General features: G+C 46.4%; 1 protein-coding gene across 1 annotated transcript in view; it reads left to right on the top strand.

The window, feature by feature from the left end:
• Positions 1-15783: 15783 nt before the first annotated feature.
• Positions 15784-22142, top strand: part of LMOD1 (leiomodin 1) — a 39290-nt gene continuing 32931 nt past the window's right edge. Inside the window, exon 1 of the mRNA XM_073616078.1 lies at positions 15784-15933. The gene's annotated coding sequence lies outside the window, so the exon portion shown is untranslated. The remainder of the gene's footprint in view (positions 15934-22142) is intronic.

Below are 22142 nucleotides of genomic sequence, written 5' to 3'. Positions count from 1 at the left end.
ACTACCACGCAATTGTCAGTTAAAGTAACGCAGTGCCGCATCGCAAAAGGTGGCCTGGTCATTAAGGGGGTAAATCTTCAGGGGCTGAAGTGGTTAACCACTTCAGCCTCGGAAGATTTGGCTGCTCAATGACCAGGCCATTTTTTGCGATACAGCAAAAAATACGGAAAAAAAACATCTTTTACTTTTTGCTATAATAAATATCGCAGATGTTTTCCTCAATTTAGGCCGATACGTATTCTTCTACATACACTTTTCTTCTACATACACTTCTTTTTTGGTAAAAAAAATCGCAATAAGCGTGTATTGATTGGTTTGAGCAAAAGTTAAAGCGTCCACAAAATAGGGCATAGATTTATGGCATTTTTTTTTTTTTTACCAGTAATGGTGGCGATCTGCGATTTTTTTTTCAGGACTGCGATATTGCGGCGGACAAATTGGACACTTTTGACACATTTTTGGGACCATTGACAATTATACAGCGATCAGTGCTATAAAAATGCACTGATTACTGTATAAATGTCACTGGCAGGGAAGGGATTAACACTAGAGGGCGATCAAGGGGTTAAATGTGTTCCCTAGGTATGTTCTAACTGTGGGGGGATGGGACTGTTTAGGAGGAGAGAGAGATCAGTGTTCATACTAAAGCTTCGTACACCTGATTGGATTTTCGTCTGGGAATTGTGTAATGACAGACTGCCTAAAATCCGACTGTTATTACGCTCCATCAGACAATTGCTATCCAACTTTCCACCAACAAATGTTGGTTAGCAGGCTAGTAAATTTTCGGTGGACAAAGGTCTGTGGTCAGATTTTCATCTCGTGTGTAGACAAGTCCGTCACACAAAAGTCCAAAGTACAAACACGCATGCTCCGAATCAGTGCTCACCAAACATGACATTAGCAGAAGGTGCCCAAAGGGTGGCGCTCAAGAGCTGAAATTCCACGTAGTATGTCACTACGTTCGTGTTTGTTGGCTGACAATTGTGTACCATTTGTATGCAAGACAAATTCCTGGCACATGCCCTTTGGACAAAAGTCTGACGCTCTGTTGGCCAACAATCCGATCGTGTGTACGAGGCTTTAGTATGCAGTGTTAATTTCGTCAACTAAAATGACTAAAACATTTTAGTCGACTAAATGAATACTATTTTAGTCTACTAAAATACGACTAAAACAATTGAGATGACTAAAATACGACTAAAACTAAAATGGCATTTTAGTCAAAAGACTAAAATGGGACTAAAACTAAAATGGCATTTTAGTCAAAAGACTAAGACTAAAACTAAATTTAAATTTGACTTGAAAATTAACACTGGTCTGTAGTGCATGTTCATACCTCAATACCTTAAATAATAACATATGAGATTTTTCACTCCAGCAGTGTATAATGAGTTTGGAAATTGTAGAGAAATGTTAACTAATGCATTACAATTTAGTTCCACACATTTGATTTTAGACGACTAAAATGAATTTTAGTCGACTAAAATGTACTGGTGATTTTAGTCGACTAAAACGTAGGACATTTTAATAGACTAAAATGTACCGGAGATTTAGTCGACTAAATACGACTAAAACTAAAACAATTGCAGAAGACTAAAATGGGACTAAAACTAAAATGCCATTTTAGTCCTAAGACTAAAACTAAATCGAAATTTGCTGCCAAAATTAACACTGTTAGTATGAACACATGATCTGTCTCTACTCCCCTGAAAGAACCGGGATTTGTGTGTTTACACACACAGATCCCAGTTCTCGCTCTGTCACAAGCGATCGCGAATGCCCGGCAGTCATCGCGCCCGCCAGGCACCCGCATCGGCTCTGGGCACACGCTGCGTGTGCGCTCGCGCCCCTAGTGGCCAAAAGGCGAAGCGACATAAGGTAACGTAGTTTCGCCCAGCCGTGCCATTCTGCCGCAGTAAAACTGTGGCGGCTGGTCGGCAAGCAGTTAAGCTTGAACAAGACAAAAATGTCAATCCTAAAAGGGGCAGCATTTTTTTTTTCATGACTAATGACATACAACCTGTATTCTGCGATTTTACATCATCATCATTAATTTTTGTAATTTTATTCATATACTTTGTTGCTGATGGGGGGAGGGGCTTAGAATGGAGAAGCAATAGAGATGAGCGGGATCGGAATTCTGGGATTGCAGGCAGCATCACACAGTGATACACAGCCACTTGCTTTATCCTGTCTTCACGCCACGTGGAGCCTGGAGAAGATGGAGGGAGGAGGTGGGTGGAGCCAACGCTCACACTAGGCGCGGAGGAGGAAAAAGGCTCCGCTCTAAGTGCTGGGGCTCTCCTCCTCAGCAGTGGCTCGGACGTAACTGACGTCACTGTTTGCTAGACGCCAGGCAGCACAGGTGCTAGTAACCAGTTCAGCAAACAGTAGAGGCCAAGCCAGCAGTGCAGCTCCACCCACCTGCTCCCTCCATGTGCTCCGGGCTCCAGCGTGGCGTGAGGACAACAGCGTCTCTCTCTCTCTGCACCGCTGCTGCTGATGATACTGATGTGAGAGCGAGAGACTCTCGGGAGTCAGTCAGTAATATTTTTCAGAGGGGGCAAGTGCCCCGTTGCCCCCCCGAACGTAACTCATATATGGGGTGGTAAAGGGTGGGCTTTACCACTTCAGCTCCATAAGATTTACCCCCCCCCTTCATGACCAGGCCATTTCTTGCAATGCGGCACTGCGTTACTTTAACTGACAATTGCGCGGGCGTGCGACACTGTACCCAAATAAAATGTATGTCCTTTTTTCCCCACAAAAAAGAGTCTTCTTTTGGTGATAGTTGATCACCCCTGTGAGTTTCATTTTTTGCTATAAACAAAAAAAAAAAACTGACAATTTTGAAAAAATTATATAGTTTTTACTTTCTGCTATAAAACATATCCAATAAAAAAATGTAAAGAATCAAATTTCTTCATCATTTGAGGCCATTGTGTATTCTGCTACATATTTTTGGTAAAAAAAAAAAAAAAAAAACAGTAAGCGTAGGTTGATGCAATGTCCTGCTTTGAAGGAGGAAAATAACAGCACATTGCTGCTGTCAGAAGAGAGCTCTGTTGTTTGTTTAGCTACACAGGGCTCTCTTCGGTAATGTCCAGAGCCGATTGTCGGGTGCCAGCGACCAATCTCTCTACCCCGGTGAGTAGATGACATACTAGGTACGTGATCCAGTGCAGAGCGACCGCTCTGCAGCAGTATATGTGCGGTGGGCGGCCGTAAAGCAGTTAAAGTGGAACTAAGCCCTCCTATCCTTTTCAGCCAAGAAGCTGCCATCTTAGCCTCTGATGGATCTGCAACTACCATGGTGCTGCACATGGAAAGACAACCCGACAGGGTGCACTCACAGGATGTTGTAGAGAGAGTATAACAGTAGGTCTCAGGTGCACCAACAGCATCTGTCTTGAGGGGTGCAATGGGGCCTGGCCAGTGAGTGCCCAAACAGGGAGGCTTCCATGAAGGATGGCGTGTCCCTGCTCTTTCCCCTACTTATCTAAAACCTCTCCCTGCCGCTAATCATGCCGGGGGAGGGGTCATCTATCCGCCCGCCCATGTTGCCCAGGGCTCTATCCGGCATTGAGGGGGCCGCCCGCCCGTTTCTCCTGGTGCTCACGCCGGGGGAGGGGGGGCCATCCACCCATTCGCCCACCCACATTGCCAGGGCTCTATCCGGTATCAAGGGGGCCGCATCCCGGCTCACGCCGGGGGAGAGGGGAGGCCGTCCATCCATCCAGTCACCCACCCATTCACCTACCCACTTCTCCCAGGGCTCATCCCGCATCGTCGAGGGGGCCGCCACCCATTTCTCCCGGTGCTTCCAGAGCGCAGAGCGGCAGCACGGTCGGCCAGGAGTCTGGTGGTGGTTCACCTCTCCGGTTTCCATGGTGCTGGCTTGACGGGCAGAGGGCATCAGGGGGGGCGCGCCAGATGCCTCTTTGTCATGCGGGGGGGCGTCAGTGTTAGGGGGGTCTGCCCGCTCACAGCAGTTCATCCTTTCCTGGGGCATCGGAGTAAGGGGAGGGGGACAACACAATTGTTTCAGGTGTCAGAATTCCTGGTTGTTTCAGACTAACATGGCATTACCTTTAGGCACCAGGTGGAGAGATCTAAGATCCCAGGTCCACGCAACAGCACTTGCTTTTCTCTGCTCTGGTGGGGGGGGGGGGGTTGCTTGGCTGGAAGGGTACGGCAATATGCCCATGTCATTTCCCAACGCCGGATATAAGTGTTGTGGATATCCTTGCTTTCATCTTTGCAGTCCAGGTCTGAGCTTTCATTAGGTCCTGGGGGGGTGGATGCAGGCCGTAGGTTACTGTGTGCACGTGTACATTCCGATATTCTTTTCTATACTGAGCTACGCAGCGTTTTTATTCCCAGCGTTTCAGTCACAGCGTTTCAGTCTCAGCGTTTCTGTCATAGCGTTTCTGTCATAGCATTTCTGCCATAGCGTTTCTGTTATATCGTTTCTGTCAACGTTTCGGTCATAACGTTTCTGTCTCAGCGTTTCAGTCATAGCGTTTCTGTCATATCGTTTCAGTCTCCTCATTTCTGCCCCAGTGTTTCTGCCCCAGCTTTCTGCCCCGGCGTTTCTGCCATAGCGATTCTGTCATAACGTTTCTGTCATAACGTTTCTGTCATAACGTTTCTGCCCCAGCATTTCTGTCTCAGCGTTTCAGTCATAGCGTTTCAGTCATAGCGTTTCAGTCATAGCGTTTCAATCATAGCGTTTCAGTCTCAGCATTTCTGCCCCAGCGTTTCTGTCATAGCGTTTTTGTCATAGCATTTCTGTCATAGCGTTTCTGCCATAGCGTCTCTGTCTCAGCGTTTCTGCCTTGTGCTCAATTTCAGGGGTCCTGTCATAGCGGGTTCTGTCATAATGGGTTCTGTCATTAGTGGGTTCTGTCATTAGCGGGTTCTGTCGTAGCGGGTTCCGTCATAGCATCGGTGCCACGCAGTCACAGCATATACTCCGGTAGCTGTTTTCATCCTCATTGGTTGCCATGTCCCATCATACCTTCATTCATGTTTGTAATCTGGGTTATTTAGCTAGTGCTGTCATCTCAGGGTCTGTCATGTCTACAGATCCATACGGGATGAGGTTTCGTTTTTAAATGATTGTTAACCACAATCTTCTCGTCCGTATACCATACGTCATACGATGCACGCTCATTCATTACACCTGTACGACTACCCACCACGGTCTGTGGGTACACTAGCCCTGAGTGATCAGTTTAATTACCTGTCTCTGCGCTGCAGGTTACTCGGGCTCACTTACACTAGGGTGGGGGCCGTCATCAGGTTCATTCACGTGCGATGGTCTTGACATTTCTGCTCATGTTCTCATACTTGGGTAAGCACAGAGGGGCGTTGTTGTTCTCATGTCTGGTTGTCTGTTGTAATTTTCTCTAGTTTGTGTCTCCTTAGGTTGGGCATACCGCACGTTCTGAAATGACTAGTTCACGTTCATCCCTACAACCATGTGGGGGTTTAGAGCAGGGTTAGCACCCCGTCATTAAGGAGTCAGTCCATACTTCAGCACTCAGCTGAGTTTTTTGGCACAGGGGATGGCGGTACGCTTCGGTTTGTTTCCAATTTCGTCCCAGCTACTCTCATCTACCAACATGGTACATGTTCTAGGCATTATTCTTGAATGCAGATTCATGTGGGCTAAGTATGCTTTCGACGACCTGGATCGATTGCAAGTCAGGATGGAGGTGATCGAAACTCGCGCGGTCAGAGGCAGGGTGTCAGCGTACCCCCAGCTCCTGCTCTTCTTACATTCCTGCAGGCTAGGTCTGCATCCCCTTGGTCCGGTCTTTCAGGCTTTCTGGTTTCAATGTGTCTGAGCCAAGCATGTTCCTTTTCAGGGGCGGTGTTGGAATCTCCCATCCCTGGTCCTAAGACAGCCCTGCTGGAGGTATTTCCAGGCCTGCATGCGGGCTCTTCACTATATCATCAGATTCTTTGTTTGAAGTATCTTGGCTTCAGCAGACAGTCATGCTTTCTTTACCAATCAAGTTACTGGAGGCAGCAATTTCCAGGGGCTGGGGTGCTTGGTCTGGTTTATTTACCTTCGTTCTGAAGGTAGGGGGCCGGGCCACCAGGGTGCCCAGTGGCAAGTCTCCAATATCGTTTGTTACTTTTTTGGCTGCGCTTTCCTGCGGAAACCTTTTTTTTCATCAAGGTACTCGTCCGTGGTCTGGCGATGGGTTGTATTGGCATCCACACCGATATCAACTATGCTTGCACTCACTTCTGTCAGATCTGCCCGTTGGTAGGGCAAGATAAATTGGTGCAGATGTAGTTTCACCACTGGGCTTACCCTTGGATCGGAAGCAGTCCTTGCTTCTTAAGCTTGCCAAGCACTCCATTCGGGTCTTGGGTACCTGCAGGGGGGTCAGGGATCAATTTCATCCAGTTGATGTCCTGTTGCATAGAGGCCCTGGTTACCGCCCAGGGTTTTTTAGTCTCTCTCAGGGTGTGTGCTGAGCCACATCCCTTTGACGGTCCACAAGTGGTAGGTTTGGGCAAACGTCGTCATGATTCTGGGTTCCAGTCTCGGCGCTAATCTCTTGTTTAGGATGTTGCCTAGAGAACTGCTCAGGTACGTCAGACCAGTCATCTTTTTCCGATCCCCAGCCTGTTCCAAGAAGGAGGGGCTCACTGTCACTTGGGTATGCGGAATCATGCCATGAGACTTATTCCCCGGGATGGAGTCTGGCCCTCCTTCCTCTATTTAGGGCTCAGACTCGGTTGTCAGGTTACAGGCAGAAGCACGTCCCGATTTATTTAGTGTGGGACCAGTGTCTGGGCGTCTGGTATAGTTCTCCATGTTCAACGGTGCATATTGCCACAGCGCATTGGCCTTATTCGCCAACACTATCAAACACATCCATCAGGTATCCAGCAATTCAGACCCCTGCAACTCCTGTCAGGTTGTCCATTTTTGCGGCTTACCCTCTCTAACTTCCCCATACCAAGTATACACAGGCCGGGGGTTCGTGGAAATGTCACGGAGCTACTGAACTGGTGTCTATTTGAAGCGTTCGGTCTTCTCTGCATTATTTTGCAAGGGGTCCTCGGGTCAGCCCTTGCTCCCTTTCCCCCCACATATCCTCTCGCTACAAGCAGTTTGTTCCCATGTCTGGGTACTCGGGAATCGGGGCCCCATCCAAATCATTTATAGGACATTATTTGGGTTCTGGGCAATGGCAGGTTCCAACGGGGGGTCCCTTTTTATCATCAATTCATGGGACGTTGGTGTTCATCCTGTTATAGCTGATACATACCGGATCCGTTTATTGTCCGGACGTGTGCTACCCTATTAGACGGTTTGTTACCCACCTTTCATCTAAGCTTTCTTTCATACCTACTTTCGTGTCTTCTTGCCCTCTTTTCAGGCGTACTGACCAGCTAGGCCAAGGCACACCTCAGGTCTTGGTAGTTAGGGTATCGCATATCCAGTGACTAACTTCACTTCTGGGATCACCTACACCCCCAATGTCCTCAACCCGACAGTCAGCTTTAAGGACAACAAAGGGGCCCTGTTATAAAAAATCTAAAAAGAAAGACTTCTGCGCTACTACCTAAAACTAAGTGAAATAATGAAATGAAATAATAGTGGTGATGTATTCTTAGTGATGCTGCAAAATCAAATAGTGAACACCTTACACTACTAATAAACTAAAAAGGGCACAATCGTAATGGATTGTGTAAGTGATTCTGCGCAACACAAAATGAAGTAAATGAATAAATGCATAAACTACACACCTGAAAAATGAAATATCAATCCCCTAATGGGGTAGAGCAATATGTGCAGATTAAAAAACATGTAGCAGGTGTATCATAGTGACAAAGTGCTAATCAAAATAAGAATCACTCAATAAAAGCACAAAACATAACATAAACTGTGACTGGTGGGTGAACATGCGTTGCTAGGTGATCTGGTGACTGTTCGTGGTAACGGATACCCACTCGGGGCTCCCAGAACTCTCACCTCTATGGCACGATAAAAGTGCCTGTGTGCTTCCAATAGGTCTGTGGTCACTCTGGTGCAGTGATGACAATGGCGTCCTACTCCTTCCGGAGGGAGGGGGGCGTCACTTCCTCCACTTGGTAGGGCCTCTGTTCCACAGTAGGGGTGCCTATATACTTCCAATGGGTCTGTGGTCTACGATTGTGCCCTTTTTAGTAAAGGGGCCCTGTTGCTTCCAATTGTGCTTGACTGAAGCTTGTAGACACGCCACCTCTCCAGGTTGTAGTACCTTCTCACTTCTGTCTAGTCGCCATATATTCCCCACTCCTTCAGCTGGGGCTCATTGTTCTTGGACTAGGTGCTGATACACTTGTCTCAGCATAGGGTGTATGCCCGTGGTTTGGGTGTTGGACTTGGATACAAGAGGAGAGAGCAGCCTTCTGCCGAGGTCAGTGTTGGTTTTTTTTGTCAGAGAACTCTTGTTGGCTCCTGATTGGCGAGGGCATACAAAAGTCAACTTGACCGGTAAGTATCCATCATATGAGAAATTCTGAGGTCCCATACCCTATATCTCTTATTCCTCCAGTTTCTGCAGGGGCAAGTGTTTGAGGTGCCTGTACAAAGAAGGGCCTTTGTATAGGTGCCTTCCACTTGATTGACATGATGGGAGAAGGTCCCACTAGTGTGTCAGGGAATTTACCAGGAGTAGGGTACTTAGGTTGTACTGTCATCTGTATTTGTGCCCCCTTCTTGATGGGCTTCAGGTTTTTCTTGCATCTCAGTTGGGCCCCAGAGGGCTGTGCAACTACTCTCAGCGACCGGGCACCTGAGGTTGAGGAGAGGGTGTTATATGGTCACTCAGAAACAGCAGCAGGGGTCTTATGTAAAGATTTCGGCTTTTGCTGTTGTTTGTTTGTATCTTTGATTATGGAGCTAACGGCTGTAAGTGGGCATACGGTTGGCTCCCTCGCCGGGGCATTTTGAAATTTCCTGCTGGCTTTGGACACAGGGTTTCAAACCTCAGTGGGCTTGGACAAACATGTCAGTAATGCCCCACTCCTCCTTGATTCACTGGCTTCTTGACCTGGAGAACTATAGGGTTTGAGGACTGCTTGGACGCTGAGACTTCTTTACCAGGTGAGACAGTGATCCTGGCTGTCAGTAGAGTTATCATCTCCATCAATTATGACACCTGGGTTTTCAAAAGCTCTCTCTCTGCGTTGCAATCAGACGAACTTCTATTCTAACCCCAGCAACAGGCTCTGATTTCTGGGTCTTCATTTTGCTTTCCAGCATAGCCGCCCTACAGCCCAGATTAAGTTAGGATATTTTCAGACTCCTCCGTCTCCCAGAGTTTTCAGCTGGATTGTGATAGGGTCTAGGGGTTGAGCTCCCTTCAAAACCTGTTGTGCCTGGACCTCATCTACTGACCTGGGATCCAGGCCCTTTTTTAGTAGTACATGGTAGATTATCCTGTCTAGACACCTCATATAGTCAGATAGCTTCTCTCCTTCATTCTGATAGGTATGCTCAAACTGATAAAAAATAAACTCAGTGCTCGTTTGAGGAGAGACCCTGGAGGTGTACACAGATCAAATAAATGTGATTAAAAGAGTCTCTCAATAGGAGGGACAAAGTCCATAGCAACAGTCTCTAAGATGAAGAGGGAGATGAATCCATGTACCAGCACTAAGGGCAGCCAGTGTAAAGAGCTAAAAGCAGTTTCTTTTCTTTGATACTCGAACTGATACATAAGGTCAGAGGCCTTTTCTGTTCGCCCAAACACTTCTTGCAGAATACTTAAGTAGTCATGAGCAGTGCAATGTTTGCTAAGTTTTAAATTGCGAATGGCTTCTGAGGCCCCTTAAATTCTCAGTAAATCTCAGTTTTCTCTGAGACTCGGCAACGTCCCATTCATTTAAAGCTTGCATGGCTTGCTCCAGCCACTCCTCAAAGCTGTCCTCTATGGCAGGCACTGGTTGCTTTCTGAAAAAGACCCTCAGTTTTCAATATCCGGACCCAGTGTAGTTTGTAGTTCTTTTGGCACCTTTCCACAAAGTCGCGCAAGGCAGTAATGAACTCCAGCCCAATCTTCACTACAGGTGCCAGTAAGGTAGCATCTTCCAATGATGCTGCTTGGCCTGAACTTTCTGGACTCACATCCGACACATTTAACTGGATTAGACGAGGTTCGATATCGCTGGTCAACCATAAGGTGGTCCTTTGGAAACAAGTAGGGATTCCTTTCCTCCACTCTATTAGGGCATAAGTGCAGGAGTTCTCTTGATCGGTCTTGACATCTATCACCCACACCTTCTGATCTTGAACTAGGGTCCTCACAGCTTGACTGATCTGTTCCTCGGTCCAGGTCGATCCCAGGGTCGTCGATTACAACACTTGACTCCTGTTGGCCGTTTTCCTTCTCACACTACTGATTTGCAGCAGCAGGGTCCATCTTGACACACTCTGAGTGTTTTCTTGGAGGTTTTCTAGTAGAAAAGAGGATCCCAGATGAGCCCCCAGTGTAGCGCCACCCCTGAAGGAACCACTGATTAAGTTTTGGGCCCTCTGTCTTCCGCCTTGACTCCAACAACAAACTCAGGACCCCTGACACACCTGGGTAAATGGAGAAACCTCCACAACCAAAGATATAGACACAAATGGAAAATACCCCGCACCTGGCTGTATGTTACTATAGTAAATGCACACACACCCATTTGATGATAAGCAAGTTGGTATATTGAAACCACTTAAAATAAAGACAGTCTGGGATAACATAGGTAATACAGTCAGCTATACAGAATGAAAACCATACCCAAGTAAAGAATAAAGAGTTCTTTGACTTTAACTAGAGTCAATGAGTGAAATGGCAATAAGTAATGGGAATAAACCTTATGAACAGTATAACGCATAATAAACTACACTTATGCCACGTACACACGGTCGGAATTTCCAACAACAAATGTTCGATGTGAGCTTGTTGACGGAAATTCCGACCATGTGTAGGCTCCATCGGACATTTGTTGTCGGAATTTCCGAAAACAAAAAATTGAGAGCTGGATCTCAAATTTTCCAACAAAAAAATCCGTTGTCGGAAATTCAGATCATGTATACACAAAATTCCGACGCACAAAATTCCACGCATGCTCGGAATCAAGCAGAAGAGCCGCACTGGCTATTGAACTTCATTTTTCTCGGCTCGTCGTATGTGTTGTTCGTCACCCCGTTCTTGGCGATCGGAATTTCCGTCAACATTTGTGCGACCGTGTGTATGCAAGACATGTTTGAGCCAACATCCGTCGGAAATAAATAAAGGATTTTGTTGTCGGAATGTCCGATCGTCGGCATTAGAGTGCACTCTAAGGAAATGGGGAGGGCATAAAGTGTGGTTCGTTCTTAAAACAAAGTAGCGGGAGGTCAGAAGTCAGGTTGGCGGCCAAGGTGCTGAGAGGGCCCCCCTTGCGGGTAAGTGAAGCGCACCCCTGAAGATGGTACAGGGAATGCAGTGCCCAAAAAGCACGGTATTGCCAGTTACTGTAGTCTGATGAGCTGATCACCATGAGGTGGTTGGAACAAGCAGAATGCACTGTAGAGCAGGTGTGCTTGGATAGTAGTACCAGACATTCTTGGCAACAGGGTAGTCCGGAAGCAGAACCAGGATACAGGCCAGGGGTCATACACAGTAATATCAGTCAGTAGCAAATTCAGGTAACAGAACTGGAATGAGTCGGGGACATACACAGTGAGACAGACGGTAACAGAGTTGGAGAGCCAAGCCCAGATCGAACACAGTGGAGCAGGCAGGAGCAAAGTCTCAGTACAACCCAGGGGTCAAACCAGAAGATCAGGATAAGCAGGTGAAGGCAAGCCGGGTCGGTAACAGGAAGCCCAAGGTCAGAATATACAGAAGCACAGGGAACACAGGGAAGCTGACGATAATCCAGCAGAGATCTCAGCAGCATCTGTCACGTTGTGTGCACACCACTGCGCCTGCGCGCACCAGCGCACATCTGTGTGCGCCATTGCGCATGGAAGTCTGCCAGATGCGGCCATGATGGGTATTTGGCGACATTGCCAGTCCTACGGCCATTTCCCTGACATGGGCAAAGGCTTGGGGGCAGCCAGAGTTAGGGACAGTCTTCGGTCCTGACTCTCCAGCCGGCTAAGACGTTGGAGCTCTTTCAGTCAGTCTCTCTCTCTGCAAGATGGCACTTTCCTCAGCACCACCGCGGATCCCTACTTCAGGTGCCAAGGATGGCACAACTCCAGGGGCTTTTATGGCTTGGGTTCTCTTTCTTCCGAACCACATCAGCCTCCCCTCCTTCCTGTCTCCACACTACTCCTCTCCCTTTTCCCAGGCTCCCGGCTATCCCTTCCCCCTTGTTCCCGGCATGCTGGGGGCTGTAGTTTGGCACCCCGTAAAGTCCAATCGGCCGCCTGTCTTTGGGACATGTCCCATGATGCTTCTTCCTTGCTGCTGACTGGTCCTCTGCTTCAGCCAACAGGAAGGGAACAGAGCGGGTGGCAATCTTGATAAGCGCCGCTCTGTTTCCCTGTGTAGCTGTTTGAGGGTGGGGAGGGGGAAAGCCTGTAGCTGCTCTGATCCTCTCCCCTGCCATCTCCCACACTGCTGACAGGAGCAGGGGAGGGGTCAATTGATTGAATGATTGATTGTTCACTATTGGGCAGCGCTATCACAACTTTTTTCTTTACCGAGAGGAAAGCCCGCAGCTGCTCTGGTCCTCTCCCCTGTCGTCTCCCACACTTGACAGGAGGAGGGGAGGGGTCGAGTGGGGAAGACACATTGACAGCCGCTCTGCCTACCCATGCAGCGGCAGCTCTTTACATTCTCTGGGTGGACTGAGCGGGGGGAAGCCCGCTGTCACTGCTCCATTGTCAAAGAGGGGGCCGCTGGCGAGCAAAATGAACAGATGCGGTGGGTAGCACCCGCTACACATATAAATATGCATATGTGTTTAAATTACTATACTCAAATATACAATTTGTTTTGTGGCTTTAAACGCATTGCTGTATTACAGAGCTTTACACAGCTGTGCGCATTGTCCTATAGACAAAAATGTACCTATGCATAACTTTACATTTATCAACATTAAACCTCATCTGCCACTTAGTCGCCAAATTAGACAGTGCATTTAGGTTGACTTGTAAATTGGAGATATCCTGTAAGGACGTTATTCCACTGCATAGTTTGGTGTCATCTGCAAAGACTGAAATGGTACTTTTAATCCCAGACCCTATATCATTTATAAAGATATTAAAAAGTAAGGGTCCAACAATGAACCATAGACCATTCAGAGTAACAATCATTAACTACTTCTCGACCGGCGCACCCCGTTGTACGTTGGCAGAATGGCACGGCTGGGCAAATGGGCGTACAGGTAAGTCCCATTGAATTTCCCACCGTGCCATTGCGTGCGCACCGCCACCGCCGGGAGCTCCGTGAGTTGGGTCACGGGTCCCGTGGACTCGATCACCGTGGGGATACCCGCAATCGACTCACGGAGGGGACGAACGGGGAGATGTTGATGTAAACAGCATCTCCCCGTTCTGCCTAGTGACAGTGTCACTGATCTCTGCTCCCTGTCATGCGGAGCAGAGATCAGTGATGTGTCACAGCTAGCCCATCCCCCCTACAGTTAGAAAACACTCCCTAGTACTGACTTAACCCCTCCTCGCCCCCTTGTGGTTAACTCCTTCACTGCCAGTGTCATTTACACAGGAATCAGTGCATTTTTATAGCACTGATTGCTGTATAAATGACAATGGTCCCAAAAATGTGTCAAAAATGTCCGATGTGTCCACCATAATGTCGCAGTCACAATAAAAATCGCTGATCACGGCCATTACTAGTAAAAAAAAAATTATTAATAAAAATGCAATAAATCTATCCCCTATTTTGGAAACTCTATAACTTTTGGGCAAACCAATCAATAAACGCTTATTGTGATTTTTTCTTACCAAAAATATGTAGAAGAATACGTATCAGCCTAAACTGAGGGAAAAAAAAAAATTTTAATTATTTTTTGGGGATATTTATTATAGCAAAAAGTAAAAAATAATGCGTTTTTTTTTTCAAAATTGTCACTCTTCTTTTGTTTATAGCGCAAAAAATAAAAACCGCAGAGGTGATCAAATACCACCAAAAGAAAGCTCTGTGGGAAAAAAAGGACGTCAATTTTGTTTGGGAGCCACGTCGCACAACCACGTAATTGTCAGTTAAAGCGACCGCAGTGCCAAATCGCAAGAAACGCACTGGTCAGGAAGGGGGTAAATTCTTCCGGGGCTGAAGTGGTTAAATCACTACTCTCTGAATTCTGTCTTTTAGCGAGTTTTCTATCCAGTTACAAACTGATATTTCCAAGCCTGTAGACTTTACCTTACACATGAGCCATGTGTGGGGAACTGTGTGAAACGCTTTTGCAAAATCCAAGTATACTACGTTCACAGCCACCCCTTTGTCCAAGGTTTACTTACCTCTTCATAAAAAGAAATCAGATTGGTTTGTTGTCCAAGGTTTACTTACCTCTTCATAAAAAGAAATCAGATTGGTTTGACAACTTCTGTCTTTCATGAATCCAATTAGGATGTACAAAAAGTCTTTGTACATCCTAATTGGCTGGACAATGATGACACATCCCCTGCTCATGCACACAGGGATTTCTTTGCCCTGGCACAAAATCGTGCTTAGAATTGTAAGGGGGGCATCTGTCTAAGGGGCCCAACTCCATGGGATTGCAGAAGCCATTATTTTTCCTGCCCTGTCCCCCTTTTTCTATTTTTACAGGTGATCACAAGCTCATTAATGGCATGCAATGGCATGCAATGCCAAGCTGCGATTTCTAAAGCGAGCAAAGTCCTTTCTTGTATTAGGAGAGGTATGGACTCCAGAGAGCGAGATATCATTTTGCCCCTGTACAAATCATTAGTAAGACCTCATCTGGAATATTCAGTTCAGTTTTGGACACCAGTTCTCAAAAAGGATATTGGGGAACTGGAGAAAGCGCAAAGAAGGGCAACGAAACTGATGGACTGAATTTATTCTCTCTTGAGAAGAGGAGGTTGAGTGGGATATGATCAACATGTACAAATACATAAGTGGTCCATATAGTGAACTTGGTGTTGATTTATTCACTTTAAGGTCATCACAGAGGACAAGGGGGCACTCTACGTCTAGAGGAAAAAAGATTTGATCTCCAAATACGGAAAGGTTTCTTCACAGTAAGCTGGAATAGACTCCCTCCAGAGGTGCTTCTGGCCAGCTCAGTAGATTGCTTTAAGAGAGGCCTGGATTCTTTCCTAAATGTACATAATATAACTGGGTACTGACATTTATAGGAAAAGTTGATCCAGGGAAAATCCGATTGCCTCTCGGGGAATCAGGAAGGAATTTTTTCCCCTGCTGTAGCAAATTGTAGCATGCTTTGCTGGGGTTTTTCGCCTTCCTCTAGATCAACTGTGGGTGAAGGATTGTGTATATGGGATTGTATTTATTTATTTTTTAGATGGACTTGTGTCTTTTTTCGGCCTAACTATGTAACGATGTAAATTGGCTTTTCAAAATAACAAATGCAGTAATCTAGAGGCTGGAAAAAAGTTTGGCGCAGCATAACATTTTTGGCAATTAAATAGTACATTTTGTACAGAGATGTAGACATCAGAACATCTCTGAGGCTGGATGAGGGACAGGGGATTTGGTCTCAAAGGAAGGACAGTTGGGAGCTATGCCAAAACACTCCTAATGAGACCTCTGTAATAACTCCACAGTTCACAATTGGTCAAAACAGAAACTTTACACCATTCAAAGAGTAACCTCTCGTTTCTGCCATGCAGAAAGGCAGAAAATCGTCATGGGACCTAGAAGCTAGTGGAGAGTACTGTAGTACCGGTTACTACTACAGCGATTTCCAGCTTTTACCAGGATCCCACAGGTATGGCACATACATACTTACAAACTGGACAAATGTAATGAAGTAATGATTGCCATACCTAAACTTCAGCTGTAAACAGTACTTTGGGACTTTGTTGCCAATAGTTTCTAAATTGTAACCAACCAGCCCATATGGAAAAGTAAATTTGAAAGTCTGCCCTTTTGTATATAAGTGACCTGTTTATTTAGGCAGGTTTTACCAACATACAGTGCCCAGTCAGCTATTGAGGTGGTGTGGTGATTTTTCCAGTATACTTGGGGGTCAGGCTTTTAGCATCATTTAGTAATTGGGGCAACATGATTTTTTTTTTTATTTAGGAGCTAGCATACAGCTTTTCTGAAATAAGAGTATCCAAGCATCCCAAAGAAGGGTCACAGTGATGATTTGCGATGTTAGAGTTACAACTGGATCCCAATAAGGTGATATTAACGAGCATGACCACCAGATGTCTAATAGGGTTCCTAGAGCAAGTCCACACCACTAACTGAGGGGTGAGGTCTAGAGGTCCCATCTACAAAGCTCACTGGGTCTCTGTAATTAGTGTTTTGACCGCGAGGTACCTGCTTGCAGCTGCTGTAAACCTAGCCAGGCCTTTAACATGGCATCCTGTAGCTCCAATTGGAAAGCTTAAGAACTCAAACTGAACATTTCAGCATGGCTTTGCTCCAGTGCTTAGTATGTCAGAATGCTCCAGGAAGAGAATTGAATAAACTGGCAGGATCACTAGGTATTTCTTTTTTTTTTTTTTTTTTTGTTAAACAGAAATGTTACTGAAAAAGGAGGAACATGTACAACATGTATTATTAAAAGAAAAAAAAAATTACTAGGATGTCACTATTATGTTTTATGTATTTCAAAAAAGTTGGGACGCTGTCTAAAATCTACATAAAAACAGAATGCAATGATTTGTAAATCTCATAAACCCATATTTTATTTACAATAGAAAATAGAAAACATATCAAATGTTGAAAGCAGAGTTCCAGTCCTTTCCGTGTTTATTAAAAGTCAGCAGCTACAAAAAGTGTAGCTGCTGACTTTTAATAAACACACGCACCTGTCCCACGATCCAACGATATGGCCACCTGAACCCTGGGATCTCTCCCTTACCTTTCCCCGGCATCAAAAGTGTGGGCACCTGGCTGTGGCAGCTTGCAGCTTCACAGCTGGGTGTGCACTGCGCATGCGCCTCCTCAGTGACTGGGCAATCTTCTGGGACCTGTGACGTGTCCCAGAAGATTGCAGGGAGAGAGGGGGAAAGGAGAACTTCCGCTCAGGTCGCCTAGGCAGCCCGAGTGGAAGTGGGAGCAGGTACCTGTCAAACCTAGTTACCCACCCTCTCCCCCCCCAAAAAATGACATGCCAAATGTGGCATGTAAGGGGGTGAGGAGTGCTTAAAGTGGAACTTCCACTTTTGGGTGGAGCTCTGCTTTAAGCTAAGAAAACGTATCATTTCTAGAAAAAAAATACGGTAATGTAAATAATGTCAGCAACATGTCTCAAAAAAGTTAGCCCAGGGCCATGCTTACCGTGGTGTAGCATCCCCTCTTCTTTTAAGAACACTCTGTAAACCAGTGGTCCCCAACCTTTTTGGCACTGGGGACTGGTTTGTGAAAGAAAATTTTGCCAAGGATCGACAGGGGGATGGGGTAATGGGTCGTCAGGTCAATCTCCATGGCCAATTTGTCAGGGCAATGGCTGGTGTTAGCGCTTCAATCATCACAGCACCGTGGTTGTATGGTGTCAGGATGATTGAAGCGCATTATTTCTATTATTACATTGTAATATAAAATGAAATAGTTCAACCCACCATAATGCAGAATCAGTGGGAGCCCTGAGTGTGTCACTTGCCACCGTCGCATGCCACCAGATGCAGCGTTTCACTTGCCATGTCGCCTGCTATCAGATGCAGCGTGTCACTTGCCACGTCGCCTGCCACTAGATGCAGCTTGTCATTGCAACGTCACCTGTCACCAGATGCAGCTTGTCATTTGCCACATCGCCTACCACCAGATGCAGCTTGCCACATTACCTGTTACCAGATGCAGCTTGTCACTTGCCATGTCGCCTACCACCAGATGCAGCTTGTCACTTGCCACTAGATGCAGAGAGGTCTGCTTCACAACAGTAAATCTTACCAAAACCTCTAGAGAGCAGTTAGTTAGAACTTGCTATCTCTTGACCACAGTGGTTTATCAGTTCCAACATGCTTATCATAGGAAGTCTGAAATGGTAATTCAAACTCTCCCATTCTTGTTGCTTGTGAAAAGAATAGTAAATTCATAGGGTGTGCACCCAAAAGCTTAAACATACATGCACATGTGTGTGTGTGTATGTATGTATATATAAACAGTATATATATATAAATAGATATATATATATAGATAGATAGATATAGATATATACATATATCTATATCTATCTATCTATATATATAGATAGATATAGATATATCTATATCTATATCTAGATATAGATATAGATATATCTATATATATAGATATAGATATATCTATATCTATATACACTATTGGGACTCCTGTCTTTCCACGCACATGAACTTTAATAGCATCCCAGTCTAATGCCCCGTACACACGGTCGGACATTGATCGGACATTCCAACAACAAAATCCTAGGATTTTTTCCGACGTCGTGTCTTGCATACACACGGTCACACAAAGTTGTCAGAAAATCCGATCGTTCTGAAAGCGGTGACGTAAAACACGTATGTCGGGACTCTAAACGGGGCCGTAGCCAATAGCTTTCATCTCTTTATTTATTCTGAGCATGCGTGGCACTTTGTGCGTCGGATTTGTGTACACACGATCGGAAATTCCGACAACGGATTTTGTTGTCGGAAAATTTTATAGCCTGCTCTCAAACTTTGTGTGTCGGAAAATCCGATGGAAAATGTGTGATGGAGCCTACACACGGTCGGAATTTCCGACAACAAGGTCCTATCACACATTTTCCATCGGAAAATCTGACCGTGTGTACGGGGCATTAGTCTGTACGGTTCAGTATTGAGTTGGCCCACCCTTTGCAGCTATAACAGCTTCAACTCATCTGGGAAGGATGTCCACACACAAGGTTTAGGAGTGTGTCTATGGGAATGTTTGACCATTCTTCCAGAAGCGCATTTGTGAGGTCAGGCGCTGATGTTGGACAAGAAGGCCTGGCTTGCAGTCTCCGCTCTAATTCATCCCAAAGGTGTTATATTGGGTTGAGGTCAGGACTTTGTGCAGGCCAGTCAACTTTCTCCCCCTTAAACTTGCTCATCCATGTTTTTATGGAACTTGCCTTGTGCACTGGTATGCATTCATGTTGGAACAGGAAGGGCCATCCCCAAACTGTTCCCACAATGTTTGGAGCATGAAATTGTCCAAAATGTCTTGGTATACTGACACCTTAAGAGTTCCCTTCAACTGAAACTATGGGGCCAAGTCCAACCCCCGAAAAACAACCCCACATCATAATCCCCCCTCCACCTAATGATTTGGACCAGTTCACAAAGCAAGTCCATAAAGACATAGATGAGTGAGTTTGGGGTGGAGGAACTTGACTGGCCTGCACAGAGTCCTGTAGACCCGATAGAACACCTTTGGGATGAATTAGAGAGGAGGGTGTGAGCTAGGCCTTCTCATCCAATGTCAGTGCCTAACCTCACAAATGCACTTCTGGAAAAATGGTCAAACATTCCCATAGACACACTTCTAAAACTTGTGGACAGCCTTCCCAGAAGAGTTGAAGTTGTTATAACTGAGCATGGGCCAACTCAATACTGAACCCTACGGACGAAGACTGGGATGCCATTAAATTTTATGTGTGTGTAAAAGCAGCCGGCCCAATACTTTTGACAATATAGTGTATAAATATATATATTGCAGAGTTAAGTAGAGTGCTATTTGCAGGAAGCAGTGTTAAGAAGTGCACTATGCAAAGGGTACAGAGTTAAGGAGAGTGCTTTGTACAAGGTGCAGAGTAAAGAAGTATGCTATGTACAGGGTGCAGGGCTCAGGAGTGTGCTATGTACAGGGCACATGGCTCAGGAGTATGCTATGAACAGTGTAGCGCTAAAACAAAACAAAACCAAAATATATACACACGGGCGGACTTTTCGACGGACTAGGTCCGACAGTCTTACAATGGACTTTGCAGCGTAGGTCCGCCGGACTTTCAAATGAACGGACTTGCCTACACATGATCACACCAAAGTCAGACGGATTCGTACGTGATGACGTAAGACCGGACTAAAATAAGGAAGTTCATAGCCAGTAGCCAATAGCTGCCCTAGCGTCGGTTTTAGTCCGTCGGACTAGCATACAGACAAGCGGACTTTTCGACTGGACTCGAGTCCGTCGGACAGATTTAAAACATGTTTTATTTCGAGGTCCGTCGGACTTTTGGGGAAAAAAAAGTCCGCTGGAGCCCACACACGATCGAATTACCTGCCGGACTTATCCCGTCGGACTTAGTCCACCGCCAAGTCCGCTTGGCTGTGTGTACGCGGCATAAGCCTGTTTGATTCGGTGTCGCTGACATCCGAACCCACCTGTTCTGGTAAGAGGATTTCACCTCTTTCTACCTCAAGATTTCCATGCTGATGAATTACACACCAGAAGATTTTCCACTTACACTGGATTTCATGCCTTATTGCACAGTGGGACTTTATCACTTAGGTTGCCCATATTTATGTCACAGTGGATATTACCCATGGGTCATTGAATTTTATTCACTTATATACATTTTGGTTTTGTTTTTCTTTATGTCACAGTGGATATCACCCACTTGTCACTGAATTTTATCTGCCTATATATTTTGGTTTTGTTTTGTTTTAGCGCTACATTTTTACACTAGCCCATTTTGAATATTTGTCACATTTGTGTGTAGCAGCTTTGTGTTTTTTACACTGGGTTAGCGCAGTGTTACCATTGTTTTCATTTATGCTATGAACAGGTCGCAGAGTTAAGGAGTGCCCTATGTACAGGTTGCAGAGTTAAGGAGTGAGCTATGTACAGCGAGTATAGAGCTCTCCCCCAAAACACAGAACTGTCCTTTCTCCCCCAAATCCTCTCTACCCCACCCAGGGCTGTGTTTTGGCCTAGGCCGACTAGGCCTAGGCTTAGGGCGGCACTTTTCGGGGGGACGGCAAAAAAGCCCCCCCCCGCATGAGAGAAAGTCCCCCCAACCGATTCCCGTCTCCCATGGCTGCCCCCCGCACACATGCAGCCCACGGCGGCCGCCTCACTGTAGCGGCGCTGCTGTGTATGGGTGTGCTTGGCAGAGGGTGGAGGGGCGTGTGTATGGGCATGCTTAGCAGAGCTCACGCCCATACACAGCAGCGCCGCCCGCTACAGCAAGGCGGCCGCCGTGGGCTGCATGTGTGCGGGGGGCGGCCGCGGGAGCCAGGAATCGGGAAGATGGGTGGGGGGACTTTCTCTCATGCGGGGGGCGGCGTGTGACTCCCACCCCCATAAGCGGCCGGTGACTGGCAGAGGTGGAGCCTTATGCTCCGCCTACCCTCCTCCGCACTGCTTTTCTTGACTCTTCTCCTCTGCACTGGGCGGGGTCTGGCAGTGATGTCAGGAGGAGAGTGAGAGAGAGAAGCACAAGGGAACCCCCCAGGACAGCAGGTAAAGTTATTTAATAAATTATATCAGTGTTATGGGAACAGTGTTGGCATTTGATGGCACAGTGGCTACAATTGATGGGCACAGTGACAGCGTTTGAGGGCACAGTGGCTGCGTTTGAGGGCACAGTGGCTGCAATTGATGGGGCACAGTGGCTGCATTTGATGGCACAGTGGCTGCACTTGATGGGCACAGTGGCTGCGTTTGATGGCACAGTGGCTGCAATTGATGGGGCACAGTGGCTGCATTTGATGGGCACAGTAGCTGCGTTTGATGGCACAGTGGCTGCAATTGATGGGCACAGTGGCTGCAATTGATGGGCACAGTGGCTGCATTTGGTGGGCACAGTGGCTGCGTTTGATGGGGCACAGTGGCTGCATTTGATGGCACAGTGGCTGCGTTTGATGGGCACAGTGGCTGCATTTGATGGGCACAGTGGCTGCGTTTGGTGGGCACAGTGGCTGCACTTGGTGGGCACAGTGGCTGCGTTTGATGGGGCACAGTGAGGCTGCAATTGATATCTTTTTTTCAGAATTTTTTCGTTTGTTTGCACCCCCCCCCAAAAAAAAAATTTTGAGCACC

The sequence above is a fragment of the Aquarana catesbeiana genome, linkage group LG02 (assembly GCF_042186555.1).
Source record: "Aquarana catesbeiana isolate 2022-GZ linkage group LG02, ASM4218655v1, whole genome shotgun sequence".
Taxonomy (NCBI): domain Eukaryota; kingdom Metazoa; phylum Chordata; class Amphibia; order Anura; family Ranidae; genus Aquarana; species Aquarana catesbeiana.
Note: the sequence above shows the minus strand (reverse complement) of the source record. Positions and strands in the feature narration are given on the sequence as shown.